The sequence below is a fragment of the Lissotriton vulgaris genome, chromosome 5, assembly GCF_964263255.1.
Source record: "Lissotriton vulgaris chromosome 5, aLisVul1.2, whole genome shotgun sequence".
Taxonomy (NCBI): Eukaryota; Metazoa; Chordata; class Amphibia; order Caudata; family Salamandridae; genus Lissotriton; species Lissotriton vulgaris.
This window is the reverse complement of record NC_141693.1, coordinates 1,248,580,456-1,248,602,245: the sequence shown is the minus strand read 5'-3', so window position 1 is coordinate 1,248,602,245 and position 21,790 is coordinate 1,248,580,456. Positions and strand designations below refer to the sequence as shown.

Genomic DNA, 21,790 nt, shown 5'->3' with positions numbered 1-21,790 from the left:
AAGGCTACAATCGTGCTAAATCTACTGGGACTTACCAATATGTGTCTACAAGGATCCTTGCTCTGCTATACAGCGGCATGATTATACCGAATCCTTGCATGGGATTACAAGAAATCACCAGAGAGACCCCTCTATGAGGATGTGCATTTCTGGATCAGGACTGGCAGCATGTCTGATAACACAAACAACATACCTAACAACAAAGACCAGAAAATTGCATGCAAGCCAGGTTTGCCGCTAGAAAAGCAGTGTGAGAATCCCTGGGAAGCTATTCTCTGATGATTGCTGCTCTACCAGTAATGGTAAAAGACATTCTGCCTTTCTTGAGGCATTGGGGAAATGCTGCCTATTCTTGCATTCCAAGGTGCCGAGTTTAGATCCTACAAAGGCTACCTTGGGAAAACCCTTGCTTCCAAGTCACTAATCAGCCCGAAGAAAGTCAGAGAAATGTGTTTGCAAGTACTACAAATACATGTAGAGCCATTCCTGTGGGAGGAGCAGCTTTAGTAGACCAGTTCTGTTGCTACAGACCCCCCACCTTCATCAATAAGGCACACCATTCTGCCAGTCTCGTAGATGTTCTTCCACAGTTGTGAAGCAAACATCAATTTTCCCACCACTGGAAGCATCTCCAAGTATTTACATGGTGTTCTACAGAGTGACTATTGTGGTTCGACATAATCTGGGGCCTTGACTTTGATTTAGGTATTTTTTAGTCAAATGTATCTTGCCTGTTCACTGCTGTATCCCATCATGTACATTGTTAGAATGCTCTGCTTTCCTTATTTCGAATATCTATTAATGGAGTGGTTAGCAATTCATGGGCCTCATTCGAGTTGTCTTTTTTTTACGCTTTAGTTGGAATTAAATTCTTAATTTTGTTGACTGTAGTTGTCTTGGTTCTGCTTATTTTGTTATCTTTTTGGATAGTTTTGCCTATGTAACTGTGCCTGTTTGTCACTTCTCAAGTGAAGCTAATTTGCTAGAATGCAGACCGAAAGTTAACATTACAAATAGCTTATCTATTTAGATACTGCTTAACTACCCCATCAATAGACTTTCCCTTTGACTGAAAGCTGGGGCACACCCAGACAACAAAAGTGGACATAGCTAGTCTTTCTGCATACCAAGTAGCAGAGGAGTTGGTTCAACTGCCAAGGATTTTATCATGGCGCAGGAAGATATAGACATAGATATATACATTTTACTGTCCAAAAAGGCGAACATTTGGTGTAATTATCAGTCTTTCTCCAGGATGATGAAATATTGGTTTTAACCAAGCATCAGCTTTTTTTGTTGTGAAGGAGGGAACATTAGAAGCAATTGTCAGCTGTTTCACCAGGATGACTGGGATAGGATTATGACCATCTGTCAAGCTCTTCATGACACTTTGTTGACTATGAACAGACCATACTACACATGGTCAAACTTGTTTTTATATGTAATATAAATTGATCCATGGATGGTGGCAGGACCTAGCTTGTGTTATGTCCTCATACCTAAGTGGCTATGTGTGGTGATTGTTATTTCTTTGTCCTAAACCATAAGAGAAGGAGAACCCCACATGAAAGGATGAGTGGATGTCACAGAGGGTCATATGGTTAATAGTAATGGGTGCCTAAAATCTCTCTTGTATTGTAACTGCATTTATATAGCGTTTACTCCCCCTGACGAGGCGTCAAATCGTGTTTTCGGTGATTAGCACACTACTCCAGCACCCATAAATGATTAGTGGTGAATTAGTATAGTGAAAATATGAAAGTAATTTCAGTGGTGTATGAGCAAGTGTACTGAAACCCTAATGGTTTTGCCCATAAATCTTTATCCTAGAGTAAAACATCCCACATAGTCACTAAACTGAGACAGGCTCTAAACATTTTTCATTTGGTCTTTGCTTGGAGAGAACAAAAATCAGGAGGTATTTGTGGACCTTCCAAATTGCGCTCACAATCACAGTTAGGCAATGCTGCAGCAACTTTGGGCGGGGGTCTCTTTTCCTCCCACCTGGGCTTCCTTGTCCACTGATTTACGGAGGAGTGGGGGTGGGAGCGGGGTGCCACATGCCCTTCCCGGCTGCAGAGGCAAGCAAAAGCACCCGCACGACTCGGGATCCTGCTAACGTCCCGCCCTGCCTTCTCCCTGCATGGAGCCGGCATTGTGAGATGGCCCCAGGGCCTGTGCAAACAAGGGTACCGTGAGAAACGGGGCAATCATCAGAGGTTACACAAAAAGAGTGCGAGAACAGGAAATAGGGGCTCCTGAGAAGTCAGGAGAGGAATGCACAGGGTGGTTAGAAGGCACAACAAGTACAAACTTGTGCACGCTGTAAAAAAAACAGCAAACAAAACGGGTTAACAAGTGGGAGGGTTGGGGGCAGTGCGGCCGAGAGCACACACAGCGATTCCCTTGCGGGAGCGAGCCTTGGGCACCATCTGTTTGGAAGTAAATTACAAATAAATGTTGCCAAAGCTTGCTCCCGTAAGGGAATTGCCAAACTTGCACGCGTTGCCATTGAAAGCAATGCAATGCGTGCACGTTTTTGGCACAAAAACCAAATCGATTTCTAAAGGTCACCTCCTATGCAGCGCATGTGCGCTGCGTAGGCGAGACCTAAAAAGGAAAATCCCTCTGCTGTCTGCAGCAGAGGGATTTCGTACCCCTGTCCTCATGACAGAATGGTTCCCTCATGAGCACCGGAGCTCATAACTGAACCATTCCATCATGAGCACAGAAAGGGTTAAGGCATACATGTGCACATTTTCAGACGAAGGCTATGTTATTGATGTAGTGCCTAAGTTCTTTTATGCGATGAAGACAGAGAGGGGGTATGGACATAGGAGGAAAAGCAGGTCCGGCCTTAGCACTGGTGGTGCCAGGTGCGACAATCATTTATGGCACCCCATGACTGAATCCTTGGATTCTCTCACAACCATGGGTAAAAGTGCCCATATCTCTCCAATCATAAGCTATTTCTAAACACAGTACCACCCATCCCCTCTTTGAGGTTGGCACCCCCAGCACAGGTCGGCCCACTGTGCTGCCACACCATGTCGCACTGCCCTAAAGCCGGCCCTGAGGAAGCGTTTAAATAGAAAACACACAACCTGTGAGGTTTCACTTGTAGAATAGGAATGTTCTGCTGTCACACAGCTGCTCTTTCTGCCTTATTTGCAAACTTTCGAGAACCTTGATTTTTTAAGCGTTAAGGGAGTGGGTGCGCGCTTTGAAAAGTGTGTTTGATATTTTCTTATGAAGTAGAAGCGCAATGCATTTTTAGCAAATGCAGCATGCTTCTACCTTTTTTGCTACAAAAAATAATCATTTTTTAGAGCATACACACGCTCTTTATACAATAAATATTAAAGTTGGCCTATACGGTGTGAATACGCACTGGTTAAATTTACAAAACTTTTGGGTTTAGTTTGTGGCTATTTTCTGCAGAACGCCATATTATTGATGTGACGGCCCAGTTGTGTTTTTAATATTGCAGCTAAAGGGAGTGTAAGCACAGGAGAGGAAGACTTAAAATGAAAGACTTACCATTAAAAACACCCGTCTTGGGTCCGGTATGGGAAGGCATTGCCTAAGCCAATAATTCTGGCTAAATAAATATAAAGTCCAAAGAGCGACACCAATTGGCTAAGCCAATGCTTGTTTTCTTGCGATAAAGCGTCACACTAAAGTAGCACACATAAGCAGACGGCAATCATGGAAATGTTAAGCATAAGCAGCCTGAAAACTTGGCAGCTATGATAACGGCTACCACGTCAAACGTGTGCGCTTAGTGGCTTCAAAGCACTGTAAAAATAGAATGCGATTTGACGAAACATTTCAACAGTGAGGTGATCTTGGATGTTCTTGGGTAACTCACGTCATGTGATTGGCTGTAAGACATCACATTAGTTTTCTATTGGCTGTGAGGCAACAGGGGTAATAAATCGATTGGGATTGGTTAGATAATTCCTTGTCGGTAGAATGTGGCTGTGGAGTACCAATGTGTGAAAGTCCACCTGATACCGCATGTAGCTGTTCCTGCCTTTGGTGAGTAGGCGGGATATAGTGACGTCACCTCAGAGAAGCTCACTGTACTGGGTCACTGTCCCTGCCTATCATATCGAGCCAGCACCTTGGCTTGAGGTGGGACAGCGCGACTCCGCTACGTAGCAGTTTCTCTGGCGGGTCGCCACCCGGTCCGTACACTATTCACGCGTCATCTCCTGCGGCCCTCTACGTTCTTCGCTCCCCCCCCTTCAGAGCACTTCGACTGCCTTCTCGGGCCTAGGCCCCACCCTACGCTGCAGCAGAGTGCTCCTTGTGTGCAGAGGGCTGAAGTAGATCTCTGCGTCTCCCACCAGGACTCTCTCTTGTTCCTACAACCTCTGCTTTGGACGCGACGAAAGCGGTGAGTGGATTTCCTACCTTCTTAATGAGGTTGCCCTCCGCAGTAGGGGCTGCACCCCGCCCCCCACTGGCTCCGCAGCCTACCCCTTGCGCAGGTGGGACTTACCTACACTGTAATTCCGCAATTCTCATTTTTGGAAGCGTGGTTCCCACTGATCTTGCTATGTGCGACCTTTCCGAGTAGCACTAATTCGCAAGTCTTAAAAAGCAGTTATTTACATTTACTCAGATCTGTACTGTTCAATTTAGAAAATACCCTACTGGGCAAGGTAAGCTTGTAGAAATAAACTCCAGACAGCTACTACAGTTGAAATGTGTAGCCAATCTACTTCCTTTTATTAATATCGACTTTCCGGGAAGCAGTTGTGGAGCATTTATGATAAGCATAAGTAGTTGTCCATTTACGTTGGTTCATCCAAAAATGTCTTCCTTTTAAGATGGACTATGTGATCGTTTTATAGCTGGTTTGGCGAAAACAACGTGGCAGTTGGGGGCAAGTGAGTTTGGGGCAGTTGGAGTTTATCCTATTCAATTTTAAAATAACATGAATTCGAAATACATCGCCGACTTTAAATCTACAGTAACAATGGCATTTAGCCTTCAAAGCGCTATTGCTGACTCTTCTGTATTGATGACTTTTCGGTAGTCGCAGTCCTGTGGGAGTGATCTTCCTGTGTGTTCTGTACTGTATTCAAATTACTTCATTTGATTAATCTCAATCAGCGGCACATCGGCCTACCGCCATAGCGCTACTTTTTATGTACTCTTCAAAAAGATCACAGATCGGTGTAATAGAGGTGGACCAGTCAGTAAATTAATACGGAGAACCGAGACAATGTTCTGGCTTGACTCAAGAGCCCTCCGCAAGCCAAAACATGAAAATGTTTGCCATGTATATGTGCAACAAACTCGATATAAAATTATCATAAGGTGTCTCCAATAAAGTGTATTTATTTAACATGCGGAATTTTTCCATCAAAGTGCATTTATTTATTTGTTTATATTTATTTATTTATTTAGTGAAGTAAGGGGCAAGTCAGTTGTCATGTGCACCTTATATGTTGCCTAGATTATTGAACATTCAGCAACATTATAGTCTAATAAATCAAACACGAGTTTTGTCTTTTTTTTATTGTGCACATCCAGAATTTGAAAATTTCAGTGCATGCGCATTTGATAAAGAACAAGCAGCATTGGCGAAGCCAATATGTCTGGCTTTCTGCGAGCTATTGACCCTTTTTCAAGTGTTTTTAACCATGTTACATATCTGCTGTGCAACAAGGCTAAAAACATTGGCAAAGCTAATAGGTTGCACACCAGAGACCTATTGGCTTTGCCAATGTTCTCCTTTTCTGGCTAGGGGCAAGCAACAAAACAGGACTTGTGGAATGGGCAAGCAACAATGCTGGACGATCCAGTAGGGGGGAGGGGTGAGTTGTAGGAGGGATACTATACCACGGAGAGGGTCTGAATGGTGGGAGTGATTCAGGAACAAAACAGGGTGGGAGAGGGCAAGCAACAACGCTGAGGGTGGAAGGGGGAAAGCAACAATTCAGAGGGATGGGAGAGCAAGCAGTAACGTGCAGAGGGAGGGGAAGCAACACAGCAAATGGAAGGGCTAGTGGGAAAGCAACAATGCAGCGCAGGACAGGAGGGTAGGGAGCAAAGCACAACACAGGGATGGGGGGGCAAGCAACAAGATGGAGTGATGGGAGATTGAACAAAACAACACATATCTTTTTTGTTGTCTAACCTACTTTGTTTATTGACACCTAACAAAGTATATTTTTTTTAGGCTAGTGTTAAAATTGGTAGATTTAAACTTGAATAATTTGAGCCAAGTAGCTATGCCCTCTGCTATGAATAGACCTCTCTCCCTTCTCCTCCATCTGCTTTTACCTTAAAAAGCTCTTATTTTCTGACATATGCCAACATGTAATTAGATGGCTTATTTTATACTTTAGGTTAATTCCTTGGTGTCAAAAACAAAGAACGGAGTGAAGAGATATATCCGTCATGGACTCTATCGCCTCTGTAAGTTATGAAAAAACAAAGTGTCCACTCAGAATTTACAAAATAAAGTGCTTAACCTTCCAAAAAGTGACTAAACCCAAGTGAACCGTTTGGTTACTAGCATGGGAAAGCAATACAGTTTTTTTAAAATAACCCTCACCAACCAAAAGGTATCTTGGTGGCATGCTTCATAATCGGGTTCTTCCTGGCCACTGCGGGGCGTGGATGCTACGACCGACAAATACGCGGGAGCACTTTGGAGTGAAGTGAACTATGTGTATTGGTGTGAGAGTGGAAGGGTCAGGAATAAGTGAGTTTAAAAAATACCTGGCTTTATGGAAAAACAAAACTTTAATGCTCCCAATAGCTGGTATTCATCAAAAACGGGGGTAAAAGGAGGGAAAAAAGCTTTAATGAGCAGCTCCCTCACTGGTCATCAGTGTTTGGTCTCATTGTGATTGGCCAGTCGGGACCGCCAAGCATAGGTGACTTTAAAGATTCACTGGGGCGTGGCATGATCACTTCTTTTGCCTCAGGTTGGCCTCTGATGCAACTGAAAGCATGATTCTGGGACCAATACCCACTGAATTAGAATATCCACAATTACCTTGGCAGCCACTTACTTTGCTTCTCAGACAGGCTGGTTCTGCTGACAGTCTGGTTCTGCTTACAGGTTGTCTTAAATCCGTTAAAGCAGTAAAGTGAGCGTGCAATTCTTAAGAGCTCTGGACCATAGATGGTATTGCAAATGTTTGCTTTTAAGAGTTTCCCCAGGAAATCCCCATGATTTTTTGTAAGGACTCTCACCCACTGTGATTTCTCAAGTGGCATGCTTTATAATAGAGTTCACGCCCATATACTAGAAGGTATCTGGGTGGGCTCAACCTCAAAATTTAAAGGGAGTTCTTTGTTGTTTTTTAGGAGGGATCTCAAAATTAAAATTGCCTCGAGGTGCCTCCCAGTGTATCACAATGTTTAATTAGATTGAGTAAGGACCCCATGTACGTTTAAAACATGAGTCCATGCTATAGGAGAAAATTATGTACTCCTGTATCTAAAATAGGTCTACATGTTTCAGCCCAAGTGCGCCTTCTGAGGTCGGTTGGCTTTCGTCAGGACTAAGTGATTTGATTCCGATATATAATTCTATTCGGAATTACGTAAGTCTATGCACTATACTCTGCCATTCCAATCATACTTATGCCATCAATCTTGCATACCACACATCTTACCAAAAACTCCTTGAGTTACTTCCTCAGTGTAGTTCTTATGGGTAAGGAAAAAATAAGCGTTTGTCATTATTAGCCATTCAGGTCTATATTCTCTGTTTGCTGTGGTACCATATTATTTCTGAACACTGCAAATCCATTCTCTGTGTCATGTGGAAAAAGCATAATCTTAAATGTAGGTGTCAGAGATAGGGTATTCACATACTTCTCACATTCTTGTAATTAGCCTCATGGAATTACAAGGAGAGATTGGCCTTGTAGTCACATGCTGTATGAAAATATTACACCATGAAGTCCTGCTAATTGCATCCTCAATCTGCACAGGAAGTCTGGATTGGCATATCCATGGCTCGTGCTCATTAACACTTACTTCATCAAAGGTCCTTAGCTGTAATTACACCTATAGGTTCTCCTCGTAGCCTGCATCTTCTCAGGTTAACATGTTAGAGTGCTATGTCTGCAGTCCGGGGTGTCTACCGGGTAAAATGACATCCATCACACAATAGAACGTCATCACGCATGACTATGGGAGCCTAGACTACTAAATTGTGTTGACTCAACTTCGTAATGCCTGGACTTCATTTGTGTGTTAGAGATCTATACATTTATCATTACTGCTTGGCACTAAATGTTTTGGAGATGCATGCAATTCAATTCGACTTTATTCGGTTAAAATCAAATAACCATAAAAGTACATAAAAATTCATCATTCAACTACATAGAAAATACATTACAGGTAAAGCATCAAGACGACTAAAATTAATTTATATACAGTGTAGTTAAATGCAAATTGATTTACGTAATCTGAAAGCAATTTAAAAAAAATCGGTAATAGAAGCCACAATTAAAATTCCATCTAGTTTCTGCAGTGCTAAAAAAGCAGGGAGACATCAGTTAATTCCCATTTCCTTTAAAATAGGTACAATCAATCTGTTACGTGCTGCTTTGTAAAACTTACAGAAAAATTGGATATGGATATCAGATTGAGCAGATAGATCATCGCAGGGACATTTAATTAAGTCATGTGACCAGGAGTTCATAACGGGGAAAGTTAAAACTCTAAAAAAGATATTCAACCTAAAACGAGTTAAATTGAACCGCTCTTGTTATTTCATCATTAGGGTTAGGTATGGTTGGATTTTCCCCTGTACCAGTACTAGTTGGTGAGCAGCAACAGATTTTTTTCTTTACTTCCTCACTAGCTGTAGTAGTTTCCAAATATTTCATGCATTGCACTTTCAATGTTTTCCTAGAAATATTGCACATTGAGGGAGGATCATCATAGTTAATCTGGCAGCCCAGTTTAAAAAGAAAATCTTTTACATATAATGAGCCACCTGATCCTACATACATGATTTAGACTCAATACGTCTTTTATAATGGCGCGGTTCAGTACACATTCATTATTGGTCCAGACCCTGTGCCATAATAAAATTGGCTGCACCCTAATTGTGTCTTTGATGTAAGGTTGACCAAGTTCCATGTGACAGATATAGCTTGAGGCACTCGCAGGTACAGCTAGGATGTACCTCAAGAACATATTTTCTGCGACCTGGATTGGCTTCACATTTTCATATCCCCATAACCCAGCACCGTAGACAGCAATTGAAATACATGTTGCATTAAACATTTTTAAAAGTTCAACAGTTGTTTTTTTTTCCCCATTTTTTTTGCAAAGTTTTTTAGGGCCATAATTGACAAAAAAGCAATTTCCTAGCTTTTATTGCACTTGCCCATGTGCCTGCTTCATGAAATAAAATCCCTTGATATGGAAAAGTTGGGGTAAAATCTAAGGGACTAGCATCAATATAAATAGCCTTTTTCTTCTTCTTAGCGCCAGGACCGCAATTCATAGAGAATGTTTTTGTACAATGAATGTGCAAGTCTAAATCTGACATAAAAGTGTAGAAAGATGTTAAAGACCTTGTAGTGCTATAGGGGTCCGGGCCATGATAACCGCATCATCTGCGGAGATCGATCTTCTAGCTACCATAGGGATATCCTTTGAATATTTTAGTAGGGCTTCCTCCAGGCCGTTAATGTACACTAAGAATAAAAAGGGTGTGAGGACGCACCCCTGGCGAACCCCGCGCCCTATGCCAAATGGTCTGGTACATTCCCCTTTTTTCCCATAACGCACTGTTGCGGTTGCACCTGAATATAATTCCATAAGAAAGTGAATTATGTTTTCTTTAACAACCAGATTTCCCAAAATGGCCCATAGCTGGCTATGTGAAACACAGTCAAACGCTGACGTCAAGTCAACGAAGGCAAAGTAAATACGTTCCCGTCTTGCCCGGGTGTATTTTTGCTGTAGGATAAATAGATTTAACCCTTGCTCAATCGTTCCTACCCCTTTTTGAAACCCAAGCTGGAGATCACTAATGACAGTTATCTTCTGCCCAAGTTTGTAATCTGCTTAAGATATCTATCCCTAAAATGTTCACAGAACAATCCAATAGGGAGATTGGTCGGTAGCACATGGGGTTTTGTCTCTCTCCTTTTTTTAAATATGGGCACAATGGCAGATGTAAAACAAGAGGGTGGAAAGCCCATCTCCGCTGTCGCTTTACATAGTTGCACTAAGAGAGGCCCCCAAAGGTCGATATTGTTTTTAAACAAGTCTGATGGAATTCCCACTGGTCCCGGGGATTTCCCTCCCGGGTTGCCTTTTGGCTCACAATCACTTCTTCCAGTGTAACATCCAATTTTAAAATCTTTGCACCTCCCTCCCTCAAAGATTGGTTTGGGGGTTGTTGACCACCTTCAAGTGTACTGTAAAGTTTGGAGAAGTGATTTACCCACACATCTTCGGAGATGGCAGTTTCAATGCGTGCTTTAGTATTATTACCAAAGAAAGGAACGTTCACGGCTTTCCAGAACGTGGTGACGTCCTTTCTCTGAGAAGCCTCGCACAGCGCCTCCCTTTTAATTGTTATTTTCCTGTTGTTCAGTGAATTTATGAGGCCTCTAATGAGAGTATCTTCAATAGCCAGCATAGCCCACAGGCTATACAAAGAAGGAAGGGAAAGGGAGGCAGGTAAAGCGAGGCAGGTAAAGCGAGGGAGGGAGACAGACAGAGGGAGGGAGACAGACAGAGGGAGGGAGACAGACAGAGGGAGGGAGACAGACAGAGGGAGGGAGACAGACGGAGGGAGGGAGAGGGTGACAGAGGGAGACAGACAGAGGGAGACAGACAGAGGGAGACAGACAGAGGGAGACAGACAGAGGGAGACAGACAGAGGGAGACAGACAGAGGGAGACAGACAGAGGGAGACAGACAGAGGGAGACAGACAGAGGGAGACAGACAGAGGGAGACAGAGAGGGCGACAGACAGAGGGAGGAGGGAGGCAGAGGGAGGGGGGAGAGGGAGGGAGGGAGACAGAGAGAGGGAGGGAGACAGAGAAAGGGAGAGGGAGGGAGGGAGACAGAGAAAGGGAGGGAGACAGAGAAAGGGAGGGAGACAGAGAAAGGGAGGGAGACAGACAGAGGGAGACAGACAGAGGGAGACAGACAGAGGGAGACAGACAGAGGGAGACAGACAGAGGGAGACAGACAGAGGGAGACAGACAGAGGGAGACAGACAGAGGGAGACAGACAGAGGGAGACAGACGGAGGGGGGAGACAGAGGGAAGAGGGAGAGAGAGGGAGGAGGGAGAGAGAGAGAGAGGGAGGAAGGAGAGAGAGGGAGGAGGGAGACAGAGGAAGGGAGGGAGACAAAGAGAGTGAGATGGAGGGAGTCCGATAGAGGGAGACAAAGAGAGGGAGAGGGAGGGAAACAGAGTGAGACAGACAGAAGAGACAAAGAGAGGGAGGGGGAAAGGGAGAGGGAGACAGAGAAAGAGAGAGGGAGGGAGACAGAGAGAGGGAGGGAGACAGAGAAAGGGAGAAGGAGGGAGACAAAGGGTGACAGACAGAGGGAGGTAGGAGGGTCACAGACAGAGGGAGGCGGGAGGGAGGAGGGTGGCAGACAGGGAGGAGGGTGACAGACAGGGGGAGGGAGGGAAGAGGGTGACAGACAGAGGGAGGGAGGAGGGGGGCGACAGAGGGAGGAGGGTGACAGAGGGAGGAGGGTGACAGAGGGAGGAGGGCGACACTGTGAGGAGGGCAACAGAGTGAGGGAGACAGAGGAGAGGTAAGGAGAGAGATGGAGACAGTGGGAGAGAGATAGGGAGACAGAGGGAGAGGGAAAAAGAGACAGAGGGAGACGGAGGGAGAGGGAAGGAGAGAGAGGGGGGGAGACAGAGGGAGAGGGAAGGAGAGAGAGACAGGGAGACAGAGGGAGAGGGAAGGAGAGAGAGAGAGGGAGACAGAGGGAAGGACAGAGGGAGAGAGGGAGACATAGGGAGAGGGAAGGAGAGAGAGAGGGAGACATAGGGAGAGGGAAGGAGAGAGAGAGGGAGAGAGGGAGGGAAGGAGAGAGAGGGAGACAGAGGGAGAGAGATGGAGACAGAGAGAGAGGGAGACAGAGGGAGAGGGAAGGAGAGAAAGAGAGAGGGAGACAGGGGGAGAGGGAAGGAGAGAGAGAGAGACAGAGGGAGAGGGAAGGAGAGAGGGGGGGGGAGAGGGAAGGAGAGAGAGAGAGACAGAGGGAGAGGGAAGGAGAGAGGGGGAGGCAGAGGGAAGGAGAGAGCGAGGGAGACAGAGGGAGAGGGAAGGAGAGAGAGGGAGACAGAGGGAAAGAGAGAGAGAGGAAGACAGAGGGAGAGGGAAAGAGAGAGAGGGAGGCGGAGGCAGAGGGAAGCAGAGAGAGGGAGACAGAGGGAGAGGTAAGGAGAGAGGGAGTGAGACAGTCTGAGTGAGACAGAGGAAGAAATAGGGAGAGAGGGAGGGAGAGGGAGAGAGAGAGATGTGTGTATGCCGGGTCTGGTGGCTCAGTGGAAGAAGGCGTCCGCTGCGGGGACCTGTGTTCAAACTCATGGTCACAGTTTTTTTGGTGCTCTAGCCCTGCCCCCTCCCCCACTGACCCCGCCCCCACCGGTGCGGCCCTCCGACACAAACCACACTGTAATTTGGCCCCCGAGAGAAAGTTTGTGAGTACCCATGCTATAGAGGGTCACGGGGAACGGCATGTAGCGTATGTTTAAGATTAGTGTGGGCCTTAGTGCATGCAGAATCAAACCGGCTACTACTCTTTCCTTTGCGTTTTTTTCGGCCCACCCATAAATTCTCCTTAATTTGACGAGCAATATTATTAAATTGATCTATAATATCCTGGCTATTAGAATTCTCGTCAAGTATAGCCCGGAAACAAGTAGGCACTTAGATATTAACTTAGCCAGGAAATCACCTGGGACCACCTGGTTCCACTTGAGAGAATAACCATTTTGTCTTGTCAGGATTACATCAGAGACGTTCTGTCTGGGTGGCTGTCCAGAGCTCAACTGCCGAAGAGGGATTAAAATCTCCAGGACTAGGGGATAATGGTCACTTAATGCACTGCCCAGGGTATGACCGGTTTTGATTAAGTGTCCAAGGCTGGCAGAGACTAGGATAAAATCTATCGTGCAGGATGCGCCCCTGCCTATGAATGTTGGCTCAAAGGGAAACTCAGAATAGCCAACTTCATTTGCATACTCCAAGTCCCCTGAGAACATGATATCGTTTAACAAATCTCCGCATAAAGAGTGCTCAAAATGTGTCCAGTTGCTATCATGGTCAAGCATAATACCGCAAACTCCATGTCTACCCTTTTTGCAGATAGTACAATTAAGATCGCCTCCCCATATTACTGACAAGTCCATACGGTTATTATCTATTTCTTTATTTATCTCATTGCCCAGTTTTTTTAATGTGACTTCCATGTCCATAGAAGAAATATTATTATAAAAATTAATAATTAAGATACCAGCCGGTTTAGTTATATATATCTTCACCAGCTGATAAGGACTGCCAGAAAGTAATTGTACTTTCTGGTTTTGGAGCTGGTTTGATAAAAAATATGCACAGGCCACCTTTTGCCCTGCCATGGGCAAGCTCCACTGCCGGTGTAAAGATGGTTTTATAACCAGGAAGATGGAGTGGCGCTATTAACCATGTCTCCTGAATGCACAGGATATCAAACTCATTTATAGTATCTACCCAGATTGGGTTTGTTATTTTAGCTCTGAGTCCTGCGACATTCCAAAACATTATGCGGCTCAAATCCCCATTATCTACAAGGGTAGAGGTACCACCCAGTTCATTTATTACCCGAGTATCCCTCAGTTGTTCTATCATGGTGTGCGAATTCCCAGAAATGCTACTTGTATTAGTCGCCGCCGTTACGGCATGTTGGTTAAGGGGGTTACTTACCAAAGTGTTGGCACTACACCCAAAACTGGATGTTGCACCTTTCTGAGATAGTGGTTTCTGAACATACCCGTTTCCCCCTGTCCCCTTCTTAAGAACACTAGTTCCCGTCAGGACACTAATCGGTAAAGTGTCCAGTGTCTTTTGACTTATGGGAATTCTTAGTGATTTTTTTAGGGAGTCAGTCAACAGATTCTAGACCGGATAGCAATGAAAATTGGTTTGATGTCGTAATGTTGAAACCTTTCTAAAAAGAGTCTACTGGATGGTCATCTTGATGGTAAACATTCGGTGGTCTTGCTATATAAATGTCTCCTGGGTGTCATTTTGTCCAAGGCATAGCTTGCAGTCTCGGGTAAAAGTATGACAACTCCCTCAAGGCTATGCCACCATCCCTTACCTGACCAGGCCAGGTTTGAAGGAAAGAAGTTACACGCCTGTCCCTAAAGTTCACAATGATCAGGTCCCCTGCAAGATTTTTTGACCGATGTCCCAGCCAGCCCACTCTCCTTGCATGGAGGATTTCCCCGTTTATATTTGTTGGCAGTGGTCTATTATTGTTTAACCAATGCATTACTTTATTTTTCAACTCATAATATCCCTCTTTTTTCCCTGTAGGTAGTTCAGGGACCCCTAGTAGTACAGCTACATATGGAGCCGCCTCCGGTGGCAAGTCTATACGCGGTACCCGTATATTCATTCCATCATTTTTAGTTCCCCTGTTGTGATTAGGAGATGTATTTACCCGCCTTACCCTGATTTTGCTCAGTCTGCTTTGGGGGTTCAGTAGTGTTGTTCTGCAATTGGGTAGTATTTGATGGGAGAGGCACTAATTTCTTAGCTACCTCCTTCTCGGGGTTTATATTAGCAAGGCTAGATGTAGTTATTTGATTACCTTGATTTAGGGGCTAGATGTAATTATTTGATTACCTTGATTTAGGGCCATAGTTAGACTGTAGTGTTCGATCTTATCACTTCCTCCAATATCTCCAGCTTCTCCCCTACTCTTTTTATCCTTTCAACTAATGGAATGATTAGTGATTTAAGCATTTGCTCGGTTTTATCCAGTATAATTTGTGACTGGGGGGGACAATGAAATAAGTGGGTTACAACTGGATTTCTGGATGGACATGTCTTTTTCTTAGGTGGTGAAACATATAATTTTGGGGTTTTTGCCGGTCTTCCCCTATGATTTATTCCTCCACGCTTTCTTTTAGAGGGCGGGCCATGAGCATTAGGAGTCACCTGGGTAATATTTATAGTAGGTGTTTTTGGGGAAGAGGAGGAATCACTCTCCTCTGATATAATTTCCAAAATGGGATCTGCGCTTAAATTCTCTTTGTGTAATCCCTATTTGAGACTCTAGAGGCATCTGGTGATCAGATGTTAGGAGAGGTATTGCCCATAGTAGGTTGAATCTTATCATTGCCAGATGTTATTAGCAATCTTGGGGGGGGGGGGGGGGGAGGGGGGCTAATTGCATGCTTGGTAGCCCCCAAAGAGGACCGCTTATTATATACAGGTTCCAGGGATAAGCAACGCTCCGTAATTGCGATCTCTTTCTCTAATACAGATGCCGCCCTTTTAATAAATTGATCTAAGGTGCCTGCGATAGACCCACCCAACGTGGACTTTCTGGGCTTACTAATCTTTGTTGTCATGGCTAACATCGAGCACACACCATATGTAACAAAAATTAGGCACACACAATATTTCTCCAGACGAAAGATAAATATAGAATACAAAGCCTGTGAAGATAGTACTGATTATGTACAAAGTCTTACTTCATAAGTCTTAAAGATGAGGATAAGATGGGTGGCCCAGCCCAGCCTTGGCCAGCCCCGGACGGCCGCAGACGGCCTGCCCTTCGCCCGGGCTTGGCCCGGCTGCCACTCGCCCGCGTCCCACGACGCGGAGGAAGCACCAGTGTTTTGTGCACCTCCGGGCGCGAAAGAGCGCGTGTCGGTGGGCGTGGCAGTCACGGCAGGAATTGTGGGGGCTGTTGTCCTCCTCCCGCTTCGCGGCCGCTGGTGGGATGGTTTGCGGCGGCGGGGAGGACCAACAGCAAAGGTGTCCGCGGGCAGCAGGAGTCCCTCTTGGCAAAGTAGGCAGCGGCAGCTACCAGGCAATCAGCATGTGTGGCAAATATATGCAAAAAAACTTGAGAACTACCCCAGAGTCCTCTGCTTCTTTTTTACATAATTCATGCTCCATGCCTGAATTGGGTATTGTTTTGAAATATACATCCATACAATCGAGATCCTTTCTCACCTCAATTAAAGAAATTCGCCGCTCAACAGCCTCTTGTTTGATCAATTAATTTAATGGCAAAGAAAAAAAGGAAGACGCGTTTCAACCTCCTTCGGTCTTGGACCATACAATCGTGATGTTGACATTTATACATCGTCCACATGACACACATTAAACATAAAGAAAATACTATTGTAAAAGGTTACAGGCACCTTTCTACCTTAATTCAAACGAAATGTAACTTTATGCATGTTCGTTGCACAGCAGTTTTAGCCACAAAAATAAGAGAGCATAGTGTGTAATCATGTTGCAGCTTTATTTAAGATGCTTTTAAAACAATAATAATTTTGAATTTTTTTCCGGGTGTTTTCAAGAAAATGCAAAATACAATTTATACAACCACTAACAAATCTGCTGTACCAGTTCAAGTGACATTACTCCACAGGTTGCCGGGGACAGTGTCCCAGTTCTGCTGTATGCAGACGACGCGGTGCTCCTGTCACGGACACCTGTTGGTCTGCAGCGTCTGATGGACAAGTTCACTGAATTTATTGGGAGCAGGAGACTGCTGATCAATAAGAATAAAACCCATACAATGACCTGTGGAACAAACGCGGGTAAAAGCCATTCCTTTTTTATAGATGGGGATAAAGTACAGCATGTGAATAGTTTCTGCTACCTGGGGGTAACTTTCACTAGTGATGGCAGCTGGGGGCAAGAACTAACGAATGTTCGAACTAAAATGAGCAAAAGTTCTTATGGCATTTTTAAATTCGCGTCTAAGCTGGGGGATAGGCGAATCAAGGATATGATGGAAATCTACAAGGCACGTAGTGTATCCATTGCCCTTTATGGGGCGGGGCTCTGGGGTTACTGCAATATTGAACGTTTGCAGATAGAAGAAAATAACTTCCTTAAGAAATTATTGTGCCTCCCTAAATCTGCCCCAACAGAGTTGATTCACAAAGAGGTTGGGGTCTCCTACTTGAGCGAACTTGCTTTACTTAGGCCTCTATTGCTTTACCGAGCCATTTGTCTCAAGGAAGAGACTGAGTTTAATCAACTTGTAATTAGGGACTGCCTTGGATTAGACAATTGTTTGCAGATACCATGGCTTAAATATGTTTTAGATTGTTACAAAAGTATCTTTGGTATTAATTTGTTGCTAGATCACTGTCCCCCCAGAGGTCTCTCCAAACAGGACATGAAAAACTCTTTTAAGTCTTACAGAGCCCATAAACGCTCAGCTGTGAGTAATTCTCTCGTTACTGTTAATGCTTATAATAAATATATTGTTACTGAGGGATTCCAGAATTACCTGAGCGTGGTAACTAGGCCTGCGCATAGATTTGTACTGACTAGACTAAGAGTTGGAACTGCTCATGTACTGGTGGCCTTCCCACATCCAAAAAAGCATCCGGTTGGCCCCTGCTCCTGCGATGGGCATTCGAAACAAAGCACAATGCACTTTATGCTCATTTGCACCCTGTTCAAGAATGTTAGGATATCCTTTTTAAAACCAATATTTCTCAAGAATGGTGTTTTTAGTGTGGAGGATGCAATGTGTTTGTTGTACAATTTGGACTGCCCCGACATATGTTTTTATACTGCCAGTTTTATTTGTAAATCCATGACTTTTAGGAAAAGTATGATCTTTTAATCATTGCTTGTATTTTTATTCTGTTGCATGTTTGTTGTGCTTTTATGGTCATTATTCTTTATGAACCGAATAAAGCTTCATGAACTGAACTGACATTACAATTCAAAAAATACATCTTTATCATCCATGATCATTTGCCCAGCACAGCATTTCGAATATATATCCCCAGAAATAGTATACATGAAACTAGAAACGTGCAGAGGTGATGGCATCTGAATATAGCAGCAGGGTCCAGAGTGCGCTTTGCCATTTCCATTCTATACAGTTATCGTCCCCATCCCCCCCATGTCATACTGATCTCCAGTTCAGTTTGGACATCCGTGAGGTCAGCATCCCCATGTACACTCGTTTGCTCCCATACCCATGTAATAAATGGTTCCCATATCTCCCTGGGCCGAGAGGTGGGTGGCATCAACTCTCAAAAAGTGGTTAAATGAACGTGCCTGTACCAAACCTCTCTAATCCATTCCGTGACCTTCCGCTTCCTCCCCAGTGTATTGCAATTTGGCGTTTGGCAAACAGTAGCAATTATGCATGTAATTTACGTTTCTGTATGTGTGTTTCCTTAAAGTACCCTAGCAATCCCAAGAGGGCAGATGGGGACAGGGATAGACCCAGAATTTGGTTAATAGACTTAAAAATCTGGGACCAGTATTAAGCAAGCATTGGACATTCCCATGCCATGTTGAGGAATGAGGCCGTCTCCATCCCACACCGCCAGCAGCAGTCATCATCCCTTAGCCCCATTCTACGTAAGCTAATGGGTGTTTTGTAAAATCTATGTAAGAATTTGAAGTGGATTAATCGAAGCGTGTAGTTTTGAGAAAGCTCAGTTAGCTGAGTACAATGTATGTCCATTGATAGATTGGGCCTTGTCACTGGGGCATCATTTTGCATTCACTTGTATAGTCTGGTTATAAGCCAACGTGGGGATGTGATTGAAGTATGTTCTCCAGGGCCAACAATGTGGGCGGGGGGTGGGAAATCACTGTGCAATTCTCGGCAGACAGCCCTTAGTTTGTGATAGAGAAATATTTTCCCGAATGGTACCCTCTGTCCCTCCTCCGCCATGGGGGGGGGGTCTCTAAAAACATCCCCTGTGTAGAGGTCCCCAAACGTGTGAAGTTTCAATTTCTGCGCAACCTTTGTTCTAATCTCATCCTTAACATTTGGTAGCATTGAATTTTGGGCTAAGGAAATAGTAGAGGCATACAATATCTGAGCTCACGCCTGCCTCCGCAGCCCATTTTAAGCCCATCGTAGCGTTTCGGGGGTATCTGCGTCTTCCGTGGGTCGCCTATACTTCTGGTAAACTGCTACGTCCAAGGGAACCGGTGCCACTGCATCCCTCTCCACAGCCACATGAGGTTGAAAAGATGTCGGGTGGCCCAAATGATGTAAAAATTGTGCTTGTGCACAAAGTGCATATCATTTCATACCTGGGCGACTCAGGCTTCCCTGCCTCAGCGGGAGAGACAATAATTCCCACGAAACCCGTTCCTGGCCACCTGCCCACACTAGAGAAATTAGCAATGATCTCAGAGTTCTAAAGAATGGTTGAGTAAGAATGATCAGTAAGTTTACAAAGAGATACAAAAATGTAGGCAGCACAATCATTTTCACCAACGAGATTCTCCCTGCTAATTATAACGGAAGCTTAGCCCACAGATCCACTTTCTTCTCTAGCCACATGATAGCCCTACCATAATTTAAGTTCAAGATTTCTTGTAGGTTTCGGCTTATCCATTTCCCCAAATATTTTACTTTCTCATCTTCCCACTGCATTGGGAACTCCGTAGTGACAGTCTTGGTGTTATAAGTCAGGGGAAAGATCATTGATTTAGACCAGTTTATAGATATACCGGCCAGCCTACTAAATTTGATGAACTCTCTCAGTATGACATCTAAGTTCTGTGCAGGGTTCAAAATATACAGTGTAACATCGTCCGCGTAAAGCGAGATCAGGAGGCTTTGAGAGCCAAATCCTATCCCTTTGTCCTTGTGATGTTGTCGGACGCGAGCAGCTAGTGGCTCCATTGCAATTGCAAATAACACGATGGACAAGTGACACCCCTGGCGCGTGCCCTGTGTAATCTGAAATGGAGCAGATATGAGACCATTTACATGTAATGTAGCTGTAGGCTCGGTATATAATAGCCTAATCCAGGGGTCCCCAAACTTTTTTCGGCGGGGGCCACATCCACTTTCCTTTCTGTGATGAGGGGCCAGGGTCAGTCTTAAAATAGGAAATGATATGGGCCAAAGTGACAACCAGTATTATTGTGGAGATTATAATGATTTTTTTTTTTTGCAGCTGCCCTTTGCTGGGCCTTGGTGCAACCTGTTGGTTTGCAAAAAAAGTAAAAGTAATAGAAAGTCTTCTCTTGTTTATTTGAACTACCACAGATACTCCTTTTATTTTAGATATAGATTAGATTAGCAAATAAAAACACAAGCTGATGATAATTTTTTTTGCCACACAGTGAAATAACGTAATGCAGAATAATTTTAATAAACAGGCTGACTTTAGGGTGGTCCTGGAAGCATGCAGGCCCTTCAGGAATGGCAGATAAAAAAAACAAAAGCAGCCCATCAGCAGATGACATGCTGCAGTCTCATTTTGTATGTGACATCGCTGTTCAAGAAACATGTTGCCTATAAAAAGAGCATTACTATACTGACATTTTTTCATATTCATAGTTACTGAAATCAGCCGTCTTACCATATCAGTGTGAGCTTGGGCTTGCTTCTGACCAGTGAGGAGATTGATGTCCGGTTCCATTCCAGTTACAGCCAGTCTCAGAGACTGATGCAGGTGTTGATCTGAGAGTCTTAATCTTGTCGGATTTTTTATCAGCTTCATGCGTGAAAATGTTTGCTCACGGATATGTGCTCCCAAAAACTGTGGATATCTTCATAGCGTGCTTCCTGATGTTGGTGTAGGCCTCGTTTGGGACGGAAGCATAGTACTCTATGAGACAGTTGGGATTGAATCCGTCTTTCAGCACATCACAGGTCTGCAACTCAGCCAGTTCAAATTGAAGAGAAGGCAGGGTGTCATTAATGTCGGCAGCAAAAGGGTTCTGGAATATGCAAATTTCTTTAACGTGGGCATGAAGCTCACGGAACCGCATACTGAACTCCGCTCTCAGCGTTTCCAGTGCGTTCTTGAACTTCTTGGTTGGAAACAAGACCACTGGCTCTTCAGCTGATAGTCTCCGAGTAGCAGGGAGAACGGTGAAGTCTTGTTTTTGCACTTGTCCAACAAGCAGCGCCATTTTAACCTCAAATGCTTTGACGTGGGAATACATGTCACCGATTAATTTTCCCTTGCCTTGGAGCTGTAAATTGAGGCCGTTTAAAATTTCTGTCACATCTGTTAAAAAGGCAAGGTCCCATTTCCATTCTGTGTCGGTCAGCTCTGGGACAGTTTTTCCCTTTGTCAGGACAAAGGCGTTGATTTCGGGTAGCAGCTCGTAGAAGCGCTTCAAAACTCTACCCCGGCTTAACCATCTGACTTCCGCGTGGTAAAGCACGTCTCCATGGGCAGACTCCAGCTCGGATAGAAAAGCTTGGAACTGCCTGTGTTTTAGTCCGTTTGCTCAGATAAAGTTTATGCAAGACACAACCACCTTCATGACAGATTCCCACTTCAGAACTTTGCAGCACAGTGCTTGCTGGTGAATCAGGCAGTGGACTTGTAGTGAGACCTCGTTCCTCCATTTCTCTTTTTATGCGCCCCACTAGCCCCCGCAACGCACCAACCATACTCTGAGCACCGTCCGGTGTGATGCTAGCCAGCTTAGCACAGTCTAAATCCAACTTTTCCATCGTTTGGCATACTTTATAAAAAATATCCTTTCCTGTCGTAGTATCCGTAATACTTTGTAGAGCTGCCAGCTCCTCGGACACTTCAAAAGTTACTCCTCGAATAAAAATCAGCAG

At 44.5% G+C, this 21,790-nt stretch overlaps 1 protein-coding gene across 2 annotated transcripts in view; it reads left to right on the top strand.

The window, feature by feature from the left end:
• Positions 1-4,106: 4,106 nt before the first annotated feature.
• CEPT1 (choline/ethanolamine phosphotransferase 1) overlaps positions 4,107-21,790 on the top strand; it is a 365,449-nt gene continuing 347,765 nt past the window's right edge. The window contains exon 1 of one of the 2 annotated variants that reach the window (XM_086923091.1): positions 4,107-4,402. The gene's annotated coding sequence lies outside the window, so the exon portion shown is untranslated. The remainder of the gene's footprint in view (positions 4,403-21,790) is intronic. The other variant, XM_086923089.1, reaches the window with a different exon arrangement.